General features: G+C 54.4%; 1 long non-coding RNA gene across 1 annotated transcript; it reads left to right on the forward strand.

Moving 5' to 3' along the window:
• Positions 1–458: 458 nt before the first annotated feature.
• Positions 459–6,682, forward strand: LOC102135136 (uncharacterized). The gene is made up of 6 exons (XR_006693753.2): positions 459–691; positions 2,383–2,453; positions 4,914–5,021; positions 5,183–5,285; positions 6,287–6,522; positions 6,652–6,682. It is a non-coding gene; the product is annotated as an uncharacterized lncRNA (long non-coding RNA).
• Positions 6,683–7,177: the final 495 nt, after the last annotated feature.

The following is a 7,177-nucleotide window of genomic DNA, read 5'->3' on the forward strand; positions in this document are numbered from 1 at the left end:
GTGTGTATAGGGGCTGACCGTAAATCACTGCTTATCGTGGTTCCATTTAAGAGTCCTCCCTGGCAGGATCCCTGCTCCTTAAAAGCACAGTGCAGAGCATCTTAGCTCCGATGGACCAAGCATACCCCAGCTGTGCCTCAGCGAGGAGGGTGAGCTCTGGGCCAAGACCCCCTCTCCTGTACGGGACGCCTGAGCGCTTGTGACTTGGGATGACTGACAAAGTCCCTAGCCAGGTTTGTTCTTCCCAGGCTGACCCAGTGGCTTCTGAATTTTTGGCCCATGTTTTGGGTGTAGAAACTACAAGAGAATTTTAGTGGAGCAGTGTGTTCTTGGCAAGCAAGTTGGATCATCCCACTGAACTTCTGTGACTTTCCTCTTTGCAGTTATGGTTCCAAACCAGAGTTTCCCTAGGAAATAAACCCTGAGGGGCTGAAAGGACCTGGGGCCATCGAGGGTGGATGGCCACATCCAGGGGCCTTGATGCCAGTGCCGACTGTTCCCTGCACGCTTCCACGTGCACGCCAACATTGCAAGACCGTGTCACGGACCGAAACAGCTACAGTGATGACACACCTGAGGTGAACACAACTCGGGCAGCATCCTGACCCCTGACGGGGCAAGTGCATGTGGAATCTGGAAACTTCACAGCTGAGCCTACAAAGGTGCTCATGGCGCTCAGAAGGGGTTCTGGGTAGGTAAAGCCCAGGCTAATCACAGGCTCAGTGACCCGACAGTGCTTTTAGGACAGTGACACTAGACAGGATGACCAAGCTCTGTGAGTTACACAATGGGGTGAGTTAGACAGTGGGGTGAGTTACACAATGATGGGGTGAGTTACACAATGGGGTGAGTTACACAACGATGGGTTGAGTTACACAATGATGAGGTGAGTTACACGGTGGGGTGAGTTACACAATAATGGGGTGAGTTACACGGTGGGGAGAGTTACACAATGATGGGGTGAGTTACACACTGGGGTGATTTGCACAATGATGGGGTGAGTTACACAGTGGGGTGAGTTACACAATGATGGGGTGAGTTACACAATGATGGGGTGAGTTACACAGTGGGGTGAGTTACACAATGATGGGGTGAGTTACACGGTGGGGTGAGTTACACAATGATGGGTTGAGTTACACAATGATGAGGTGAGTTACACGGTGGGGTGAGTTACACAATAATGGGGTGAGTTACACGGTGGGGTGAGTTACACACTGGGGTGATTTGCACAATGATGGGGTGAGTTACACAGTGGGGTGAGTTACACAATGATGGGGTGAGTTACACGGTGGGGTGAGTTACACAATGATGGGGTGAGTTACACAATGATGGGTGATTTGCACAGTGGGGTGAGTTACACAATGATGGGGTGAGTTACACAGTGGGGTGAGTTACACAATGGGGTGAGTTACACAATGATGGGGTGAGTTACACAGTGGGGTGAGTTACACAATGGGGTGAGTTACACAATGATGGGGTGAGTTACACAATGGGGTGAGTTACACAATGATGGGGTGAGTTACACAGTGGGGTGATTTGCACAGTGGGGTGAGTTACACAATGATGGGGTGAGTTACACAATGATGGGTGAGTTACACAGTGGGGTGAGTTACACAATGGGGTGAGTTACACAATGATGGGGTGAGTTACACAATGGGGTGAGTTACACAATGATGGGGTGAGTTACACAGTGGTGTGATTTGCACAGTGGGGTGAGTTACACAATGATGGGATGAGTTACACAGTGGGGTGAGTTACACAGTGGTGTGATTTGCACAGTGGGGTGAGTTACACAATGATGGGGTGAGTTACACAATGATGGGTGAATTACACAGTGGTGTGATTTGCACAGTGGGGTGAGTTACACAATGATGGGGTGAGTTACACAATGATGGGTGAGTTACACAGTGGTGTGATTTGCACAGTGGGGTGAGTTACACAATGATGGGGTGAGTTACACAATGATAGGGTGAGTTACACAGTGGTGTGATTTGCACAGTGGGGTAAGTTACACAATGATGGGGTGAGTTACACAGTGGGGTGAGTTACACAATGGGGTAAGTTACACAATGATGGGGTGAGTTACACAGTGGGGTGAGTTACACAATGGGGTAAGTTACACAATGATGGGGTGAGTTACACAGTGGTGTGATTTGCACAGTGGGGTGAGTTACACAATGATGGGGTGAGTTACACAATGATGGGTGAGTTACAATGATGGGGTGAGTTACACAATGATAGGGTGAGTTACACAATGATGGTGTGAGTTATGCACTGGGGTGAGTTATGCACTGGAGTGAGTTGCACAGTCAGGTGTTACACGGTGGGGTGAGTTGCACACTGGAGGCTTCAGGCTTGCTGCCCCTTGCTCTCCCCGCGCAGATCCAGTGGTAGGAAGTCATTTCAAGCAGCTTTGAACATTCACAGAAGCAGCTCAGGATCCTGCTGCTTCTGAGAGGGGAGCTGGACAGGTTACTGCCTCTGACGTGGGGGAGGAGAGAAAACGCCTGAATTTTGGTGCCCCCAGATATATCGTGGATCAAGAAATTGGTATCATTCCACGCTTCTTCCCACTGTAAAACAAAATGCGATGTCTAGCGGGAGCCTCGCGTTGCCAGTGAAGTCAACCCAGATGTGCAGGAATGAAAAAGAAAATAGCTGGAAAATCTGCCCAGGAGAACAGGGACAGCCAGGAGACACAATGCCAGGGCTGGGGCACTCCCAGCAGGGCTGGCCTCACGTTGTCACCGGTGTGGAGGGTCCCCAGTGGGGCATGCAGGACATGCCCCGGGAGGCCCGTCGGGGGGTCAGGCAGGCTCACAGGGGAAGCATCTCAGCCCAGTGGAGCGGCCGTCCACACGCTCAGAGGAGCCCACCTTGTAAGGCACTGGGAGTTGAGTGACCCTGAGGGCCCCAAGGCTGGGAGCGGATTCAGAGCTTGCACTCTTTGTCCATAGCCATAGCTGGCTGTGTGGGATTCAAATGGAAAATAGAGGGTTCCAGAAACCACGGTGACCACAGACAGCCCTTGCATCTGCAGGGCACATCAGGGCTCGGAATGTACTGTCCAGCTTATCAATCATCACCAAGACCTCAGCAGACTGAGAGGGCCCCATAGAGACAGCAGGCGCGGACCAGGCCTTGGCAATGCTGCTAGACCCCAGTAGTCCTGCCACGGCCATGCCCATCTCGGCTGAGGGCACCGAGGTCTGGAGAAGGTCCTCACTTGCTCAAGGACACACGAGGGGTAGACTGGCTAGATTCGTGCTCGGAGTGTTTCCTGCCTCTCCCTGGGGCCCCTTGATGTCAGGTTTGGGTGATGCTTTTGCCAATGTCCTAGCTGAGCAGATGCCTCACAGGCCATCACATGGTTCCACCATGTCCCCATCCTCCAGCCCACAGAGCCTCCCATGAGAGGCATCCTTCAGCCTGGGTCCCGGAACTGAGAGGCCGTGGAACGGAGCTCCAGCTGACCATCACGGGCCTGTAGCGTGAGTGAGAAGCACACGCTGTTGTTGGAAGCCCAAGACGCAGGAGGCCATTTGTTCCTGCAGCACACCCCAGCTCAAGCTGGCTGATCCCAAGCCAGGCTCAAGCCTTCCTGCCCAGCCCCAGAGCCACTACTTCTGCCCCACAACCCTGCCTCGCAGGGTGACAGGAAAGGCGGTTCTTACGCATCGTAGAGAGGAGGCGGGTGCAGTCGCTGCAGTAACAGGAGTTGATAAGAGCCAGTGGGACTGAAGAGCTGCCTGCTGGGGAGCGGCTCTGTGGAATTCCACCCTGGGCACAGCGGGCACACGGGTCACTCTTGGCAGGTGTGGGCACTAATGAGACTTCGGATGCAGCTGCCTGCTGGGGCCCAGACATTCCGTGGGGCAGTCGGGGCAGTGCCTCACCCCGACACTGGCCAGCAGAGACTGGGGGACCCCTCCCTTCCCCAGAGTGGGACCATCAGGATGCCCAAAGCTCCCAGCTGGTGGTCACTGATTTTGCACTTTGACCCGTCCTCACTCGAAACGTGAGGTCTCTGTGAAGGCGCAGACACCCTGAGAGTCCCAGCATATGGGGGTGCAGCTGATCTCCTTTTCCTCCTGGCAGGAAACCCAGAGCCCTGAGCAGCTGTCATCCAAGATGGTGGCCCCAGAGCCACCTGGCCAGGCTCCCCATGTTTTCCTGAGCTGGGCTCGCATGGCTGGTAAGAGCGCAGGGTACCCCTCCAGCTCTGCCCTCCCAAATCTGGCTGCCTCAGCTGTTCCCCATGTCAGCCCTGTGATGGGGAGTGCAGAGCGAGGCTTGGAGGGTGGGAGGGGAGTAGGTTCTGATCTCAACTCTTCCGTGCTCTGGGTGAGCAGGGCGGCTGCCTAAGGTCCTAAGGGCCCACAGCGGCCGGTCAGGATTGTTGAGGAGAACGCCTGGAAAGGGTTTCTTGAGTTCTCCGTCCATAGTAGGTGCTCGGTAAATGTCAAAGATTTCCCAAATATTTTTATCGCTGCCAAGCTGAAGCATTTAGAAATGCATCAGTTTCACTCCTCCTTGTGGTTGGACTTGGGCCCAGAAGCCCCCAAAGTGGCTTCACTTGTAGGACCAAGTGTGAGCCCAGCCCAGCCCACAGCTGCCCCGCAGCCCTGCGACCCATTGGGTTATAAGGTGGAGGCCTCGGAGCTTCTGCTAGGAGTCCCCACCAGCCCCTGAGTCAACCAGAAGCCCCAGCAGCAGACCCCCCACAGACCCTGGGGCCACGGCCCGAAGCGTGGGTTGAAGGGCCCTTGGCGGAAGCCTGGCCTGCAAACACCAGCATCCAAGCTTCTCCATCAAAGCGGTCCCCTGCCGGAGCGGACGTGACTGCTTCCTCAAACCAGGAAAACCTGTCTAATTTCCGCGTGTCACTGTGGGCCTTCCTCTTCCGCCCTCCATTGTCCAGCAGGCATCAGGCCCCAGGCTGGAGGCCACGTGCCAGGCTGGCAGGATTTGTCCACTGTGAAGCTCGACACCCCCTCAGGCCCTGTGCTGCCTGCCCAGATCTCCCCTGCCTCAGGATGCCCTCCGCACCCTCCGAATTCCCAGCCGCTGCCCTGGGGCCCCCACGGATGCCCGCCCAGATCTCCCCTGCCTCAGGATGCCCTCCGCACCCTCCGAATTCCCAGCCGCTGCTCTGGGGCCCGCACGGATGCCCGCCCAGATCTCCCCTGCCTCAGGATGCCCTCCGCACCCTCCGAATTCCCAGCCGCTGCTCTGGGGCCCGCACGGAGGACTTGGGCCCAGCCCCTCGAAGCTGCAAAGAGAACGCAGAGAAACTCACACGCGAGGCAGCACTGAACACGTGGAAAGACACGGACATGTATTTTCAGGGTCACGTCCAGGTAAACCTCAAGATGTGGCCCTGAGGGGTTTCCTTTTACGGTTTTTACTGCTTTTTAAAAACACTCCTTATTTTCTAAACAGAATGTGACGCCCCACCCTCACCCTGTCCAGGAGGCCCAGCCAGCCCCTCTTCTGTGCCCCCAGACACCCCTAAGAACTCCAGGCACCAGCATTAATATCCTGGAGCCCTGGAACCCCTGAGTGTGCCAGATCCTGAGTGTGCCATGCCCTGTGTGTGTTTTGCCCTCACTGTGCCAGGCACTGAGTGTGCCAGACCCCGAGTGTGCTGTGCCCTGAGTGTGCTGGACCCTGTGTGTGCTGGACCCTGTGTGTGCCGGGCACCGTGTGTGCTGGACCGTGTATGCGCCAGGCCCTGAGTGTGCAGGACTCTGCGTGTGCTGGGCCTGTGGTTGGCAGGCACTGTGTGTGCCGGACCCTGTGTGTGCTGGGCCTGTGTGTGCCAGACCCTGTGTACGCCAGGCCCTGAGTGTGCTGTGCCCCGTGTGTGCTGGGCCCTAAGTCTGCCAGGCCCTGAGTATGCTAGGCCCTACAGGCAGTGCCTGCAGATGGAGCTCACAGAGAGGCTAGAGGGGGAAATCTGCCTAAAGTCTTGTCTGCTGTCTTCATCCTTCAGTGGATGTGGAATTTAATCTGGCAGATACTTACATGGCTGCTGGATGGTAGAACTGTACAAGGTCCACCCCAGTGAGGAGGGAGCTGTGGGGTGTGGTGGGAATGGAGGATGGGGGCTACGGCCCAGTGGGCTCCCCGTGTCCACTCCACGTCCACCCAGTAACTCATAAGCCACAAATAGATGTGCCTTGATCTACTTAATGCCTCGTTGCTGGATATTTGGATTGTCTCCTGTTACGCATTTGCCACCCAGAGCCTCATCATTCCTCCTGTCGTGACTTTCTGGTGGGAGAGTGGGTCAAAGGTGTGAACTCCTGTATTCACCCCTAGGTTTTGTCAGATCGCTTCGGAGGCTGCCCTCTTCGCCGTGGCTGCCAAGTGCAGAGCTGGGCATTCGAGTGGGCAGAGTGGTGCTCGGCTTCCCTGCATCTCCTGGGCCATGTGTGCTGACCCGTGCCCACTGCATTGCTCCTGTGTGCCCTGCACATACGACTGTGTCTTTCCCGTGTATTTAATACTGCTTCATGTGTGAGTGTCTCTGTGTTCCAAACCCCAACCACAGTGATTTTACAGATGAACCTTAATAGATGTGAAATCTATAAGTAGCTATTAATCTTTGTGTCATATTTACTGCAAATATTTCCCCCACTCCACTAGCTTCCAGTTCTGCTTTGTGGTTTGTGACTGACCAGTGCATCCAGTTCCTGCTGTGGCAGCTGCAATGTGCTCTGTCCTGCAGGAAGCCCTCGGGGTGGGGCCTGGGGGCTGCGGGAAGCTGAGCAACGAGGTACGGGAATGGGCAGCTTTGTTTTATTTATTAATTTTTTTTACTATTTAATTATCTCACCTTATTACACTTTAATTAAAATATCGATCTTTACACAATACACTTGAACTGTGGAATAAAGCAGGACCAGATGTGGATCCTGGAGCTGACAGTCACTTGCCTCCCACCCAGCCACGTCCTAATTCTCTTTTTGCAAAAGCAACTACTTGTCCCTGTTAAAGCTGTTCCTTCTGGTCATGACTGTTTTATCACAAAATCATATGCCTCTATTTTTGTTGCTTGACTTATCCATTTTTTAGACATTATTTGTTTATTTCCTGCTGGACAGGCATTTTAGCTCCATCTCCCCTACTACCACATCCACACTATAATTATATCTCTATTTTTAGTTAAGTC

This window comes from Macaca fascicularis, chromosome 17 (assembly GCF_037993035.2).
Source record: "Macaca fascicularis isolate 582-1 chromosome 17, T2T-MFA8v1.1".
In the NCBI taxonomy this organism is placed as follows: domain Eukaryota; kingdom Metazoa; phylum Chordata; class Mammalia; order Primates; family Cercopithecidae; genus Macaca; species Macaca fascicularis.